The sequence below is a fragment of the Staurois parvus genome, unplaced genomic scaffold (genome assembly GCF_062004578.1).
Source record: "Staurois parvus isolate SC_StPar_1 unplaced genomic scaffold, SC_StPar_1.0 ptg000432l, whole genome shotgun sequence".
NCBI lineage: Eukaryota > Metazoa > Chordata > Amphibia > Anura > Ranidae > Staurois > Staurois parvus.
In genome coordinates, this window is record NW_028318228.1 from 8,612,353 (window position 1) to 8,631,171 (window position 18,819).

General features: G+C 41.4%; 1 protein-coding gene across 1 annotated transcript in view; it reads left to right on the forward strand.

Annotated features, from left to right (window-relative positions):
• Nucleotides 1-18,819, forward strand: part of AGBL1 (AGBL carboxypeptidase 1) — a 924,602-nt gene that overhangs the window by 666,623 nt on the left and 239,160 nt on the right. The gene's annotated exons all lie outside the window — the stretch shown is intronic.

Sequence of the window (18,819 nt, forward strand, 5' to 3'; positions counted from 1 at the left end):
ACACCAGATATCATATGGAAAGTACTTTATAAGCAAACACCAGTGTGGTAACGTTAATAGAGCATAGTGGACCATGCTTCTTACCAGTCCTTTTCTAATTGTTGGGCCCTCAAATCCTCTTTCTATCTGGCTACATAAGTATGTGTGGATGGGGTGGACAGTCTGTTGAGTTGGGAATAAACCAAGGAAAAGAGTTTGGATGCTAGAAGGGTGTTACGACAAGTGTGTTCGAAGGCCGTCAGTGTGGTCAGTGAGTCTTTGTCCCGGAGAAGTGATGTGATCCAGTGCCAAAGTTGGGCGAACTGAAATAACTCTGAAAAGGGTACCTTAAAGTGGCTTTGGAGGGTCATCCAGGGTAAAGCAGACCCCTTCTCCACCAGACAATACATATTGAGTTTAGGCAAGGTCCACCAAGAAAAGGGTGTTGGGGTTCAACACCCTATTGTTTTAAAGTGCTAGCCCACCAAGCTACCTTAGGGTTCCACTAAGCCACTCAGGGGTAAGGAGGTGCTACATCTAAAAAACCTATACAATCATGCATGTATGCTCTGATGATCACATTTTTATACAAGTGTATAGAACGATATGGGGAAAGGATGTATGAAGCTACCAGAACATCTGTGAATGCATCAAGCGTCTGTACTCTGGTAATTTGTGCCTGAAAACTGCACACCTCCTTCACTAAGTGAACTTCTAATTGATGTATTTTGTTTGTAAAAGATGGCCGAATGCCAGAGTTCACAGTATCACCATAGTGCAGAAGAACTAATTAGGTCTGGTCAGGTACGTGAGACTCTTGACCTTCTTGGAAGGAGATACAAGGGTCATTATATTTAATTACTGTGACCTGCTGAGAGCCGGTATCCTATCCTTTTTCATTTATAACTTACTGTATTCATTAACTCTACTGATTCTTTATCATACCATAAAACGGTACATATACCATATTGTATTTATGTTCATATAAAATAGCTACCTAGTATTGTTATTTATTGTTCTCTAATCTAAGGAAACTACAATGGCCTAGGCCAGTGAGAATCAGAACTCGGTTCTGTCTTTGAAAACCTAAGTGTTTGATCTGAAACCGATCAATTCTATCAGCCTGTGGCTCTGGAGGTACATGGACCTTCACATGGCACTCTGGGATTCTTTTCAGCTTAAAACCCTCATTCTGCTTTAGGGGTCAAATACCTATTGAGCAACTGCACTCCACAGGCACCTCTGTTAACACTAGAAAATGACCAGTGATCAGAAACCATATCTAAAAAAAGGAAAGTAAAGACATGTCAAAGGTTCCCTTGTTAAAATAACTTATAGCTTAATAAATGACCAGGAATCTTTTGGAATAATTCATAGTAGTTGTCAATGCAATAGGATGGTATTGCAAAAATGCTTCACGAGTGTCTATTGCTGGCCACAGTTGGTTCTGTAAACAGTTTCTTTCATAGCGGTTGTAAACCTCAGAAATGAAAAATGAACAAAGCCTAGCCTTTTTTAGCATGCACATGTTTTAATCCAAAGCACCTAGTATGGTTCCTCCTCATTATGGATCAGTAGAAACGTGTTAGGGACTCAGTCCCTCTGAAAGTTAGCTTAGGTTGTTGCAAACTACATGCAGAGATATTGCCTCTCTCCTGTAGAACTGCTCCCAGCTTCACAGCCTGCAGACACTACCAGCCCTCCTGGCTGCTCTGAAGATCTCCCAGGACAAGGATAAAAGATTAAGCACAGTGCTGTCCTTTGAATGCTTGCTACATGTGGCAGTATTTCCCCTTATAAATCCCTGGGTGTGCTGAAGTACTCACTCTGTCCTCCTTGCTCCCAGGTCTTGTTCCTGTTCATGCCGTGATGCTAAATGGACTCTCCTGAGCCAGCCTGAGCCCAACGTGGAGGTCAGCCCCCCTAGACCTAAGGACCCCTCCCAGGCCACCGACAGCCTCCTCAGCACTCCATCTTCCACCCGACTCCCCCGCCAGCCTGACTCTCCCCTATTTATGGGTTGGTCTCACCACTCTACCAGGGCCTACACACCTGGGATTGGTTATGAAAGCCGTGTACTGGGGTGGGTTCCCCAGGATACAGTGAAGTCACGAATGAGGAAAGCAACCCCAACACCAGCTTTTGCCACAAACGAATTTTACTTAGATGTGGCAAATAAAAAACAAAACAAAAGCGGAGAACACACAATAAATTTACATACACCCAGCCCAGAGGCTGAGACCCTTGTGCTGCACAGCACGGCACCTCCTGATGGATGAAGGTAGAAGGTGTAGTAATTTACCTACTGGCGGGCACAACTAAGCTGCCACACCTTACCCGTTATTACCCTAAAAGAGCAGGAATCAGTGTATGGGTGTACGGTATAAGCTAGCCTGCGGTGCAGCACAACAGCTTACACAAATCTACAGTATTCCCCCTCCCATAACTGGTCCTGTAGCACGTGCCTGAGTATTCCTTCTGAGCAAAATGCCAGTCTGGCTTGAATTTGTGGGATGTTATCAGCTCTCCAATGTGAAATGTCACTTTAAGTTATGGAGTCCTTCCAATGATCAGTAATAACACTTGTGACCTGACACAAACAGAGACCCTAACTAACTAACTATAGGCCTGGACTCAGTCTCTAGGCTAGATGGAGCTCTTATGATTTGTAGTGTGGCTACATGACACTAAGGCTTCATGTACATGAGCCTACCCTGACTGCCGGCTGTGGGAAACCGCAAATGGTGGCAAAAACGCGGTAACCGCAGTTGCAGCGTTTTGCTGTGTTTTCCTGTGGTCGGCGGTCAAAGCGTTCCACAGTTTAGGGAAGTTTAAAGTTACCTAAACGCAGCAGTTCCTAAACTCTGCTAAAAGGCTATGTGCTCATGGACACACAGGCTTTTGTGGAGTTGAGTTTAGGAGCTTTGTCAAAAAAAATGCCAAAAATTCCTAAACTAGAGTTTAGGAGCTGCTCGTGTACATGAAGCCTAATACCGACAAGCTCACATAGTTAGGCTGGTTGAAAAAAGACACAAGTACAACTAGTTCAACCAATAAAAAGGAAAAAGAATATAATCCTATACCCACGAGCACAAAAAAACTAGCAGAGCATGATTTAATTTGCTCCAGGGAGGGGAAAAATGTCTTCCTGATCCCCCAAGAGGCAATCGGATATTCCCTAGATCAACTTTACCTATAAACAATAGTATCCAGTTATATTATGTGTATCTAGGAAAGAACCAGGACTTTAAAAAAAAAAGAAAAAAGAAATCTACTGAGCTGGCCAGAAGCAGCTCTTAAGGGAGTCTATGCCACATTTTCACAGCTCCTACTGTGATGAAACCTTTCCATATTTGGAGATTAAATCTCTTGTCCTCCAGCCGTAAATAGTGCCCCCTTGTACTCTGTGATGACCTCCTACTATATGGACTATATGGTTCACTTTATGGATCATTCATGTATTCATGCATGTTGATCATATCCCCCTTAATCTCCTCTTCGCAAGAGAGAATAAATTCAGTTCCTCTAATCTTTCCTCATAGCTGAGTTCCTCCATGCCTCTTATCAATTTGGTTGCCCTTCTCTGTACTTTCTCCAGTTCCCCAATGTTCTTTTTGTGAATTGGTGCCCAAAATTGAACTGCATATTCCAAATGAGGTATTACTAATGATTTGCAAAGGGAGAAAATTATACAGTATCTTTCTCTGGAGTCTATACCTCTCAATACAAGAGAGGATTTTGCTCGCTTTGGAAACTGCAGCTTGGCATTGCATGCCATTATTAAGCTTGTGATCTACCAGAACCCCCAGATCCTTCTCCACCATTGATTCCCCCAGTTGTACTCCCCCCTAGTATGTATGATGCATTTTTTTAGCCCCCAAGTGCATAACTTTACATTTATCAACATTAAACCTCATTTGCCATGTAGTTGCCAAATTAAACAGTGCATTGAGGTCGGCTTTGGAGGAAAATTGGAGACATCCTGTAATAGCTTGGTGTCATCTGCAAATACGGAAATGGGATTTTTAATCTTTGATCCTAAATCATTTATAAATCTATTAAAAGTAAGGGTCCCAACACTGAACCTTGGGGTACACCACTGACAACCCTAGACCTTTCAGAGTATGAATCATTAATCATTCTATCCATGTACATACAGATTTTTCCAGGCCTGTAGACTTTACCTTACACATTAGCCGTGTGTGGGAAGTGCGTCAAACGCTTTTGCAAAATCCAAATATACCATGTCCACAGCCACTCCTGTGAACGGTGGAGAAATGCGTGTTGCGTGGCTGTACAGGAAATAGGGGGACTCAAAACTCAATGGCTCTTTACAGGGTAGCACTACACCAGTCATTAAAAAGTTCCTAAAAATGAGAAGCAATGTTAAAATTGTTATTATTATACAGGACTTGTATAGCTCCAACAGTTTGCTCAGTGCTTTACAATATAAAGGGAGACAATACAGCAAAAAACAGTTAAATACAAGAGGGTAAGAAGGGCCTGATCCTGGGAGCTTACAATCTAATGACAGAGCTCAATTCGTTTTAGGATTTGTGGGTGTTCAATTAACCTTTGGCAATAAAACCTGCAAGCTGGTCACTATGCAGAGCTGCATCAGATTCTGTGTACACCAGTTTTAGCAAATCTCCCCCATTGTTTGGGGGGGGGGGGGGGGTTAACCTTCAGGCCTAAAATGATTTTTGAAATGTGTGCAAAAAAAAGGAAAAATCACACTGGCAGCAATAGGGATAAAGAAAGTAGTGCAAAGAGAAGATGTGGACTGCAGTTGCCAACAGTGACCGATACAATTTTAGTTAAGTATATCGATGAGTAATGAATTGTGATTGCTATGGATTATTTGCACTTTCCACGCTGCTCTCAGAAACCCATTACTAAACATTTGCAAAGTAACTTTTTTCTTTTCATTTCACCAGACTTTTCTCCGGTTTATCACGTTTTTGTTTTATTTGTATGGTTTTGACATTATATCCCGGTCTGGTGCACTATAGCAATGTCTGGAAGGAAACAGAATCCCTTGGCGTTAGGCTGTGCAGTATGGCTCCCTGAATGCATTTCAAGTCTTCCTTTTCAAGTTTGGAGTCAATTTCGCTTGTGAATTGACTTTCACATACAAAAAAACAGCAAAAATCAATAGTTTAACACTCATGCAGTATATTCAGCTGATCGGCTCTATAGAACCTTTGCCAAATTGTGAAAAAAAATGTTAGAATGAATGTTAGAAAATCGCACAGTAAATGAGTAATGAAAATACACTTGAGGTGGTTTTAGTAATTAATGGTTGTAAACCTCAGACATGAAATATGAACAAAGCATATCCCTCTATAGTGTGTAATTGTCTCAATCCAGAGCACTTCCAGTCATTTCTGTCTGTCTGTCTGCCTGCTCGTTCCTCTGCTATCATCATGAATCACTTCTGACAAGTTTTCCTGACACCATGAAAAAAATGGTGACAGGGGAGGGAACTCCAGCCACAACTTTTGATTGACAGCCTCAGCTCTGTTCCTGTGAAGGGGAGTGTGTCTCATTCCTAAAATCAGCTCTCAGAGCTCTCCTTACTTAGCTCTACAAAGTGTAATATCAGCTCTGAACCCTTTTTTCTGAACTCTCAGACAAGCTTTATAAATTCAGCACTTTAAACTGATGTGGAGAATAGACGACTGCAGATAGACAGGTACAACTTATTTAGGAGAATTTGTTTACTCTTTGTATCACCTGAGACCAGTCATTTCACTGGGTATATGTAAGGGTTTACAACCGCTTTAAGCCTATTGTTTTATGTTAACCACTTCCTGTTCGGACACTTTTACCCCCTTCCTGTCCAGGGCAATTTTCAGCTTTCAGCGCTATCACACTTTGAATGACAATTGCGCGGTCATGCAATACTGTACCCATATGAATTTTTTACCATTTTTTTAAGACAGATAAAGCTTTATTTTAGTGGTATTTATTCACCGCTGGGATTTTTATTTTTTTTACAATGTAAATGAAAAAGTCTAAAAATTTAGAAAAAAAGTTTTTTTTTATAAAATTTTGCAAATAAATAATATTTCATCATAAATCTTGGCCAAAATGTATTCCGTTATTTTTTTTGTAAAAAAAAAAAATCCAAATTAGTTTATAACCAAAAAAATATAATTTTTAAACATTTTTTTTTTACATTTTTATTTTATTTTTTTTATATTATTATTTTTTTATTTATTTTTTTTACATACTGTCACCCTAGCAGTACAGTGTCACCATGGTGACACTGTACTACTTGTGGGGGGTGATGAAGATTTTTTTTTTTTTACACTGACCCATATAGGATGTAAAAGCAATCATTTCTCTTTCTCTCTGTCTGCATTCTTGCAGTCATTGAGAAATACTGAGTGAGCTGTGATTGGTCACAGCTTGTCACATGGTACAAGGCTGTTGTGAATAGCCTTGTACCATGTGACCTCTGTGATCATTCACAGATTTCACACATAGTAAGCAATGATGTCACAAGTGACATCTTGCTTACTACTTTGCATGTGATCACTGATTCGCCAATCAGTGATCACATGATCGGGACCTCGTACAGAGGTCCCGTCCGACGATCGGTGTTTCACTGTGTCCGGAGGACACAGCGGGCACCGCATCGCGGTGGTGCGCGCTCCCAGGGAGCGCGCACAGCTAGAAAAGGCGGGTGCCGTTTAGGAACGGCAACCCGCCCCTGGACTGCCACCGCCCTGCCGTTTATAAACAGCAGGCGGACGGCAAGAGGTTAAATGATATTTCAGTCTAGTCTGTTAATAGGAGAGTTGCTGGACAGGAAGGCACTTGTGTGTAGACATTTCATCTAATAGAAATACTTATGAGCTTCGGGTAATATGCAATGTATAGTAACTTAGCTTAATGGTCCAGCAAAGTTAACCACTTCAAGTCCGGACACCTTTGCCCCCTTCCTGTCAAGGCCAATTTTCAGCTTTCAGGGCTATAACATTTTGAATGACATTTGCGCGGTCATGCAACACTGTACCCATATGAATTTCTTAGCATTTGTTTGAGACACATAAAACTTTATTTTGGTGGTATTTATTCACCACTGGGTTTTTTTTTTTTGCTATATAAATGAAAATGTCCAAACATTTTGAAAAAAACGTGTTTTTCTTATAAAAGTTTGCAAATAATCTTTCTTAAATCTTGGACAAAATGTATTCAGCTATCCTTTTTAGTAGAAAAAAAATAACCCAAATTAGTTTATAACCAAAAATTATTTTTCAAAATTTTTTTAAATTTTTTTTATATTTTTATTTAACACACTGTCACCCTAGCAGTACAGTGTCACCATAGTGACACTGTACTACTTGTGGGGGATGATTTTTTTTTTTTTTTACACTGATTACTTTTACACCCATAAAGGTTATAAAAGCAATCATTTCTCCTTCTCTCTGGCTGCATTCTTGCAGCTGTTGAGAAATGCTGTGAGAGCTGTGATTGGTCACAGCTTGTCACATGGTACAAGGCTGTTGTGAATAGCCTTGTACCATGTGACCTCTGTGATCATTCACAGATTTCACACGTAGTAAGCAATGATGTCTGGAAGTGACATGTTGCTTACTACTATTCATGGGATCGCTGATTGGCCAATCAGTGATCACATGATCTGGACCTCACACAGATATCCTGTACAGTGATCGGTGTTCTGCTGTGTCCCCCGGACACAATGGGCACCAGATTGCAGTGCTGCGTGCTCCCAGGGAGTGAATGTGGAGTCCGTTTATAAACCACTACCCGCCCCTGCACTGCTCCTGTCCAGCCCATGTACATAAAGTGGTTAAAGGGTAACCCCACTTTTATGGGAATAAATAGCATATGCAATTGCTACACAAGCCATATTGTAATTGAACGTTATTACAAATCACCTTTCCTTTTCAATCAGCATCCACTGTAATTTTCTGTAAAAATCATTGCAATGTGGTAGCCTGGAGGCATTCTATATGCACTCGGTGTACATACCTTCACCAGAAACGTCATTTCCTGCTTGTGTAATAGTCTCACTGATTTTCCAAGAAGTCTGTACTAAGATACCAATCAGATTTTAGGCATCCTTTGCAATAAAAAAAAAAGGTTCATTTTTGGTGAGTTATTCCTAAAGGGTTAATCACTTCTAAAGGGATGCTGACACTGCAACTTTCCTCATTAAAACATTGCAAGCGCAGCAGATAATTATAAAAAAGTCATTCCTATTCAAATTCATTCTGCACACAATAAACCGCTTTTTCTTCAGTGCATAAATGTGTAACAATCTGCAGCACAATTTGTTAAAATCCCTGCAACGTACATAGAGCACCCAGAGGGGCTTGTTTTTTTCCCTCTACAATAGTGGAGTTACTCCTTAAGGGTATATTTCCTGAAAGGGACTCCACCACAAATCAAAACGCCAGAAATTAAAGCGGCTGTTTTTCAACTCTTAAGCCCATGTTAGTTCCAGTACAGTGGAGTTGTGTCTGGGGAATCTTTCATTGGTATTTTTTTGCTCCACATGATAGGTTCAATAAAAATACCTTTTTTTCCTTAAGCATTTGAGCTTGGGAAGATTTTACCCCCTTCATGACCAGGCCACAATTTCCTATTTAGCACTGTGCTACTTTAAGTGGTAATTGGGCGGTCATGCAGCACTGTACTCAAATGAAAGTTTGTTTGTTTTTTTTTGTTTGTTTTTTTTAAATTGAGCTTTCTTTTGGTCTTTGCTTTGGCATTTGATCATTGCTGGTTTTTTTTTAATTATACAAATTAATGAAAAGAAAAAAAAATAAAACCTGTCCAATAAAAACATTATAATAAATAAATCAATTCTAATTTCTTCATAAACTTGGGCCAAGAGGTATTCTGATACGTCTTTGGTTAAAAAAAATTACAATAGGTGTAAATTGGTTGGTTTGTGTAAAAGTTAGTGTCTTCAAACTATAGTATATATACTGGAATTTACACAGCTATGATGCTATACTGGTAATGGTGGGGATCATCAACATATAGTGGGACTGTGATAGTGCTGCAACAATCTGACACTGGGTGGGAGGTACACTAACTGACATGTACATCCAGGGCCAGTGTTTCCACTAGGCAAACTAGGCAGCCACCTAGGGTGCACTGCCACCTAGGGGCGCTTGAGCGCAGCTCAGGCCAGCACTCACCCTGTGTGGAACGCCGCCACATCATGAATGATCCTTCAGATGAGGGGAGGGACAGCAGAGGGGGAGGAAGAAAGGACAGAAGATGATGCCAGGGGGCCAGATGTCTGGGGCCAGTGTAGCAGCTGAACTGCTGCTCCTTCCAGTGTTCCTCTCAGACTCTGTCCCTTACTACAAGGTGGCTGGTGACTGCTGATCACTGTGGAGTACCAGCCCTTCTCTTCCCATTTATCAGTGGAGGCAGAGCTTCACCTGTGGAGGAAGGTAATGCCTGACTCTGATGTCTCGTGTCTGTGTGAGAGTGACCCGGGGTGGCCATCCATCACATGTGCAATGTGTCAGTGAGTGATGACATCATCACAATCCCACAGCCTGCTCTTCTAGTGCCAGTTGATCTTTGTCCGTGTTAGTGGTGGTGTGGTGTGTTACATCACCAGTGACACTAAATCAGTAATCAGTGCTAATACTACTCACTGTCACTTTACTAATGATACTGGCTGGGAAGGGGTTAATATTTAGCGGCGATCAAAGGGTTAACTGTGTGCCTAACATATTTAATGCGTACTGCTTTTTACTAAATATCTGTTTGTTCCTTTTCCCTGCTTTGCGAGCACGCGCCCAGAATCCGGAAGACGTTGCCATTGTACAGGTACATGATTATACCTGTACAAGCTGCCCACCCACAGTAAAATATGGGTGGGCAACAAGTGGTTAATCAAATTTCTTTCAATCATAGGGGAGTACATAGTACACAGACAGTTAAAAAGATATTCTACTCACAATTTTTTAAAAAGTCTTGACAAAGCACCAACAAGTGGGAAACATGCCCAAACAACGGCTCCTACATCCCCATCTCACCCTCCCTTGTAATTGAAATCAATTGGATATCTTCTTACCACACACAATCACCCTAAAAAAGAATTTTTCTCTTTCTCCCACCTCCTATCTCACATTTGGATTTTATTATATATTCATTTTTTTCATCTTCCTAAGGTTTTTGTGCGTAGGCCAGAATGGCATTTGCCACCCACGCCTGGATTGTGCACAGGTGCAAATTTTCCACAGGGCTTTGAGTCCCAGCAGAGCCCTGCCGCACATCTGCACATGCCTCGCTGTGTGTGCTTATGCAGAAAAAGGGGCCTTGCAGCACAGAGATAACTGACACATGTGCTTTGCTACTGATTTTTTTTTTTTCAAACACATTTTTAGGTAATGGGAAGAGACAGTATAACCATTCAGACTATGGTAAGAGGAGACTAAGGGTTTTTTCACACTGTCATGCTGCAGTTTGGCCCCAACGCAGTGTACCCACAGATTTTGTGCAGGTTACCCATGGTTTCCTATGTACTTCTATTCAGGGGCAGACTGTCAACTCATGGGGCCCCCGGGCAATAGGGGATCATGGGGCCCCTGTGTCCTTGCCCAAACACAAAAAAGCCTATGAAAAAGGTACCAGGGGCATCTCATGGGGCCCCCTACTGACCCCGGGCCCTCGGGCAGTGCCCGAGTTTCCAAATGGTCAGTCCGCCCCTGATTCTATTATGTCCCACTTTTTGTCGTGTTTTCTGAATGAGCACCAAAGATGCAGCATGCAGGACTTTTGGTGCACTTTCAGAAAAAACGCAAAAAACGTGGGGAGCAATAGAAGTAATCCACTTGGAATTTGCAAAAGCTTTTTGCAAATTCCAAGTGGGCTTTCATGTGTCTTTTTTATGAAGGAGAGGCTTCTATCTAGCCCCTCTGCAATAAAGCCCAGATCAGTGGAAGGCTGCAGTGATGGTTGTCCTTCTGGAACTTCCCAGTCTCATCTCCACACAGGATCTCTGGAGCTCCGTCAGAGTGACCATGAGGTTCTTGGTCACCTCTCTTACTAAGGCCCTTCTCCCTGATTGCTCAGTTTGGCCAGATGGCCAGCTCTTGGAAGGGGTTGTGCCAATCTTCTTCCTTTTAAAAAATATGCAGGTCACTGTGCTCTTGGGAACCTTCAGTGCAGCAGAATCTGTGTCAGATCTCTGCCTTGCAGTAATTCTGTCTCTGAGCTCTGCAGGCAGTTCCCTTGACATCATGGCTTTTGCTCTGATACAGTATGCATTGTGAGGCCTTTTATAGAGATGTGTGCCTTTCCAAATCATGTCCAATCAATTTAATTTACCACTGGTGGACTCCAGTCAAGGTGTAGAAACATCTCATCAATGATCAAGAAAAATAGAAGGCACCTGAGCTAAATTTCAAGTGTTGTTGCAGAGGGTCTGAATACTTAGGATGTGGTACCCATTATCATGCCAGCCTATTATTTAATCAGTTCTGTAATGCTGAAGATGTATTGCTGCCAAACAGATTCTCATTCTGATTTAACCTCCTTAGCGGTATTCCCGAGTGTAGCTCGGGGTAAAATTTCTATACCAAAAGCGCTAACCCCGAGCTACACTCGGGCTTACCATGCGGCGTTGCTCTGGGAGTCCCTGCAGCACTTACCTTGTCCTTCGCTCCCACGATGTGTCCCCTGCAGCTTCTCCGGCTACCTCCTCCGGCCGATGTTGGCATCCAGCTTCTGTGTTCCGGTCCCTGTGACGTCGGGACATACGGGCGCCGGAACTGGCGGGAAATTTGAAATTTTAAAAAAATTAAATTTTTGCTGTCATTGCTGTTTCAATGCATTTCACATACATTTTGTCCCTACTGCTTTGTCCTGTGCCCTGCCTGCATTTTGAATGTTCTTTCTGCCTTGAAACTTAGAAAAGTCCATGGCGTCCAAAAAGCGTCCCTTTGCGTCAAAAGCGGTTTTAGACCGGCTAGAGAGCAGCAATAGTAAATCAGAACCACTTGCAGAATTGAGTGATAATGATTCGTGGGGGAAATTCGTCATCAGACACTGAAAACGATTTTGCGACTTTGCTCAGCGATGTGCGAATTTGCCTCTGTATTTCAAATTTCAGTGTTTTTGGTTTGATTATATTATTGAATTACATTTATTATTATTATATTATTATTTTTTATGATTATTTATTAAATTATAATTTATGATTTCGTGTTTAAAATTTTATCATATCCGGAATGTTTAATAGACTCTTGTTCGGACAGATTTCAGGGAGTTATTCCTAAAAAATTACAGCCTACAATAAAAAACTACATATTTCCATGCAAAAAAATGGTACCGATTTCAGCACAAAAAATCGGAAAGAATCATACCGCCGAGGAGGTTAATTATTAAGGCATACAAAAGGCAATTTCAGCACTGGGGCTGCTGGACAGCACCACTGTATTTTTGTATTGTCTCCTCCCTTCCTCACCTAGCACAGCAAAAACTTTAAAGTGTTACTAAACCCACATCAGTGAAATTGGTCTGTATGTGCAGTAAAGCATGCTTGTTATACTCACTGTGGAACCTAAGGGGTTAATCCTCTGCATTGTGTAAAAAGGCTGTTTGATTCAGTCTTCTCTGATCCTCCTCTTCTACTGTCCCCAGTCCATCTGCTGATAGAACAGACCCTTGAGGGCAAGCTGCACATGCACAGTTTGGTGTGTATTGCTAGAGAGTTGTTTTTTTTTTGTCTGGGGAGGGTGAATGTGATCAGCACAGGGCCAATCAGCACTGTCCAAACAGAGGGTCAGGGGTTATGCAGCCTCATAGGACAAACAGGGGAGAATAAAAACTCCTTCTGCAAGCTTTACCAGTGCTCTGCTGGACACTGATAGAAGTCACAAGATTGCTATATACTGCTGATGAGTATTATATTTATTACAATAATTGCACCATGTTCTGTGTACTGTGGGAGACCAGATATAGTGAATGCAGGGTCCGGGGTTTAGGAACACTTTTTAAAGTGGTAATAAACTTGCACATAAAATAAAAAGGGCCCTGGGTTTTTTAATCTATAATGAGAAACGTGCCTTAAAATGATGTCCTCCAGTGGTGTGCTGTCGCCGCTGACAGGGCTTCTATCTGCACCCGGTCTTCTTTCCGGATTAATGGGCTGCAGCCACTTGAATGGCCGAGCCACAATGACGTTAGCCCCACGTGTGCGCAGAGGGGCCATGACACAGAGCTCTGAAGGGAAGGCATGTGCATGCTGTCCCTTCAGAGCGCGTGCACCAGTGATGTCACCAGCTGCATCCCATGTGAATTTCTCCTAAACACTGCAAGTTTAGAGGATATTCATTATAGCTACAGGTAAGCCTTATCATAGAATAGAACAGAGCAGAATAAGAACAGAATAAAATAGAATAGAAACATAGAATAATTCTAATTCTGAATTTCAAATTTTAAATTGATTTGAAATTATTGTATATACAAAACGAATCTGTGACTAATTCTGAAAACAAATTATTCTAACATAACAAATATGAGGAAACAAAATTTAACTTCACAAACAAATCTGAAACAAATGTTTCAGTCATGCACATCTCTAGAAACTATCCTATACGCATACCCTAATGTATGCCCTTATAATTGCATCCCATATAACCCCTGATCACACACACCCAGACACCCCGCATAAACATGTCCCTAGATCACACCCCCAGATACTCCCCACTTTAATCACACCTCCCCAGGTAACCCACCCTGATCACACTCCCAGGCAGGGGCGGACTGACCATTTGGAAACTCAGGCACAGCCCGAGGGCCCGGGGTCAGTAGGGGGCCCCATGAGATGCCCCTGGTACCTTTTTCATAGGCTTTTTTGAGTTTGGGCAAGGACACAGGGGCCCCATGATCCTCTATTGCCTGGGGACCCCATGAGTTGTCATTCTGCCCCTGCTCCCAGGTCCCCCTTTCAACTATGATCACACCCCCAGATACTCCCCCACCTCTGATAACATCTCTTAGATACTCCTCCCACTGTCACCCTCCCCCCCCCCCCCCCCCATTTAACGTACCGCTCCATAGAGGAGAATGGAGGATCCGGCTGGGTCCACCTTAAAAACTGTCTTGTGTGAAATGTGCCTAAAAATCTCCTGTGTAGCCCTAGCCTTCATTTTGGACTAACTAGCTGCAGCAGACAAGCACGACATGAAAACCTGCCAAATGTCTGCACAGCAGCACTTCTCAAAGTGTTCGAGGCCATTTGAGTTTGCCAAGTCAAGTTAAACAATTTTTTGCAATGTTTTATTTAATTTTTCAAGACATTATTTTGTCTGATGCATGAAAGTATTTTGGCTCGGTTTCAAAGTGTCCCTGGAAAATACTGACAAATGTCAGCAGCTGTGCACGAATAGGTCTGCACCATCACACAACAAAAGTTTAATACTGATGCATTGCGCATGACTCTACAACACAAGATATTCTCTTTCTGGAAATTGCAGTAGAAGGCAGAGGGGGAAAATGTGTTAACAAAACAGTAGTTTGCAAAATGATGAGCTCTGGGAAGGAATTCAGAACAAGAGTGCTATAAAATATTCAGAATCAACCTCTGCTGACATCTCGTCCGTATCATATTCTGTCAGAAGCCTTGGCAAAGAAGTGACTCGTAACCCCTTATCATTCTTTTGCCACTTCAGATTATGCTAAAGAACAGAGATGAGCGAACTTCTTAAATTCCACTCCACAACAATTCACCTGATTTGCCTTCACCATCTTGTTGGCAGCATGAAAAAATCTATGGCAAGTCATACATTTTGCTCTGTGGGTTTTTATAGGGTTAAAGCAGTATTAAAGCCGTTTTAAACCCAAGAACAAACATTTATTATTTCACAACTTACCAATTCTTAGATGTGATGTCTGCATTAGATTTCTTTTTTAGGCTTTCTTTCTTCTATTTTCATCTGGTGATTCAGCCAGCAACCCTGGTGTTTCTCACAGCACAAACTTTCCAGCAGAATATATCAGTTTACACTGATGAGACAATCTATTCACCGCTTGCCGGGTGATTAAAATGATCAGCTGGTATCAGGGGCGGACTGACAACTCATGGGGCCCCCGGGCAATAGGGGATCATGGGGCCCCTGTGTCCTTGCCCAAACTCAAAAAAGCCTATGAAAAAGGTACCAGGGGCATCTCATGGGGCCCCCTACTGACCCTGGGCTCTCGGGCAGTGCCTGAGTTTCCAAATGGTCAGTCAGCCCCTGGCTGGTATTTAGTCATGTAAAAACCTAATCCAGAAAGCAGGGCCAGTGCTGGACTGTTTTGCACCCTAGGCAAGACCAGCTACTTGCCAAAAAAAATAAAACTTCACTTGTAGTTCTACTTCACCCTTCCTAGCACACATCCCATCCTCTTTCCCCTCAAATTTTCTACCCTAGCACAAATCCTTTCCCTCAAATCCCCCTCTTAGCATAAATCCTCCCAATCCCTCCTCCTTGCATTCCCCCCTCATAGCACAACCCCTTCCCATCCCCCCTCCTAGCACAATCCCCCAACCCTCCTCTCCTAACACAAATTCCCTTAAATCCCCCTCCTAGCACAACCCCTCCCAATCCCCCCTCCTAGCACAAGGGTAGTTAGAATAGAATGGGGGCAGGTTTAGGTATAATTAGTATTTGACTGGAATTCTACTTTGATTTCCAGATTTCATCCTTTTTTTAGACTAGAACACAAATATAGAAAAGTGTCCAGATTAAAATATATATTAAATTGATAATTCATGATCCCTAATGTTTTAAAATTTTAATTCTGTACTGAAGGTATGGACACCAACTGAAACTTTAAGCCAAGAGTCCAAAGCCTCAGCATAAAAAATTCTCATGGTAAATGAAAAAGGCTAATTAGGTGATTATAGAATGATATGAAAGTCCACATATCACAGCCTGTATTTGATGCTGAGCTACACCGGGAAATTAAAAAAAAAAACGAAGGCCAATCACTTTTACAGATACAGTATAATAGATATCTGGGGAGGAAGGATTGACTTAGCAGCCTTATGCTTGCACCGGCCATGCTGCTACTCCTGACTTCTGATCATTACCAATATGTGATATGGCGGATTTACTAAAGGAGTTGAGAATGTTCAAAGAAAAAAGTTTGAAGATTCAGTTCAACTGCACAACCAAATGGGACATGTCCCACGTCCTAGGAGACTTTGGGACCATTCAGAAAGTGAAGTGCATCTTGTGCCTGCATAGTGGGGAGCCGACTGTGAAGCATCATGAACTCACAGCTGGTTCCCCACACTCAAGATGAAGGGGCTGGAGATTCAATGGCTGGCAGAGAATCAGCCCAGATCAAGACAGCACTGGATACCTGGGCTGGTGATTGTCTGTATGTTGAACGTTAGCAGCTACAGTATTTGTAGCTGCTGACTTTTTTTTTTTAAAGTAACTCACACTACAGGTGCCACATCAATCTACTTGAAGAACATCAAGCAAGCAAGTATACCTAACAACTTGTAATGAGTGAATAGTAGATTTCCTCTTGGGTGATAATAATATGGAACTAAACTTAGAGGAAATGTCCAACACCAATGTTCCTCATCTTGAACTTTATCACTCTGCGGTGCTACTGTGAAGGATCCTGGACTAGTTTCATCATGGTTCCTCTAAGCAGTGGGTTGGTCTTCAAAAAGATATTTCTCCTGTCCCTCTATTCCCACTTCCTTGGATCATTCCCAAGTAAGCAAGAATACCTAACAGCTTGAAGTGAGTGAACAGTAGATGTCCTTATGTGTGCTAATAATATGGGGCTAAACTAAGTGGAAATGTCCAACACCAGCTAACTCATAGCATAGTGACTGCTTGGATCCTTCAGCACCTCTACATGTAGGAGTGTGTACCCTGACTGTGTATAAAGTCTGTCAAGCACAGAGGAGGATGAGACGGCATGGAAGGCCTTATGAGACACCTTGCTAAACATCCAAAAGTTTTCAGATATCTTCAAAAACCTCACACAATCTGGGATCAACACTTTTTCATTTAGATTGTTTTACTCATATCCTCTAAGAACATTAGGAATGTGCGCAGGATAAATGTTACAGTGCATAAACTTTACAGTCTTGCATTAAAATTAGCGTTCTGTTACATTATGAAAGAAAATGTCAATTTTTTATGGCCAAACCGCGTGATTTTTTTTTTTTCCTTTTGATATCTTCCAATCTTTATTAAATTTTAGTATAATAAAGAAAAATAAACACACCTATGCTAAACTAAAACCTGTGAGCTACAATGGGTTATTGCCCGTCACCAGTGCGCTTTCCACAGGCTTTAAAACGGCACAGTCTATACTGCCAATTAAATGCAAAAAATGTGCTGCACTCATAAATAGAATCATAAGCTTTGGAAACATAAAATAACAGTCCAAAAAATTAACAGATAATGAACGCCCAAACCAGTATACGTTGTGTTTTCATCCATATACTGTCATTTTGTTTCCAAAGGTTATGGTTCTATTTATGATGAGAGAGTGCACCACATTTTATTTATTTATTTTATTTATTTTGAGTGTGAGTACACCAGAGTAGTGAGTGCAGCAATCTTCTTCCCTGATATTATTACTATAGTTGGAACATAGCAGCGCATAGGTCTTTACCATTTGCATATACTGCCAATTAGTTAAACTGTAGACCAGTGGTCTTCAAACTCCAAATTTTGATGCAACCCTTTGCTTGACTTTATCCAGCTCTTAGGGCCTTTTTTCCAGTGATATGAGGCATTATGTCTCCCCATGACACCAATAAAGGGGCGCTATTCCTCTCACTGACATCAACAATGAGTCGCTATTTCCCCCCCACTGATCCTAATGGGGAACTATTCATCTGACTGACACAAATGGTGGGACACAATTCCTCCTCCTACTGACCAGGTGCAATGTAATTTTATTATTCCCAATCTCCACCAAGCTTGCAGCATTATGTACTCCCAATGATGCTTGGGAAATTTCTACTCCCACTGGCCACAGTCTGGCACACGTTAAGTCTGAAGGACATTAAACTTGCCCTTTGTTCTGAAAGTTTGGAGATTCCTGCTCTAGACAAAACATTTTTAACCTCCATAAAGTTTTTAGCTCAATCTGTGTTCTTAATGGGGGAAAAAAAAATAATTATATTGCTGACCTGATGCTATTAGTTACCAGGAAGTTAAGTGAACAGAAACATTCTACATGGGCACATCAATAATTAAAATATGTTTATACAAAGGTTACCATTTACAAAAACATGCGACCGCAAAGCAATTTGTAGATCTAATATAAATAGCAAAGTTATGCGCAAAACGAAAGTTTTTTCCCTATAGAAGTTGAATATGGCCCTTCTCTGACCTAGTAAGCCTCCCAAAGAGTTTCCTATCATGGTATTAGATCAATAAGGAGGTTTGACTGGAGGAAGGAAGTGGTGCCAAAAGCAACTTTCACTGGAAAGTCAAGATTTGCGTGTAAGCCTAGCTGTATATATCTCTGGTCTACAAAGTGGATCTACGAACATGCATTTTATCACTAGTCGTATTTGTTTATCATATTCTCAGATTCATTTGATCAGGTTGGTAATAGGTTCTTTCAGCAAAAAAAAGTAATGAAACTACTCATGGGCAGGTCCTGTACCTCTGCAATACTGGTTATCTCTGTATAAAAGTTACTAATACTATTTATATTTTTAAAAGTACAATGACTGAAACATTTGCCATATATTTTATTTACCTTAATAGTAAATCTATTCCTTTTTTTTTTTTGTATTCAAAACAGATCCACCGCTGGATCATAAGAGAGAGGGATGTTAAATCTATGGGCGGCCAGATGCTA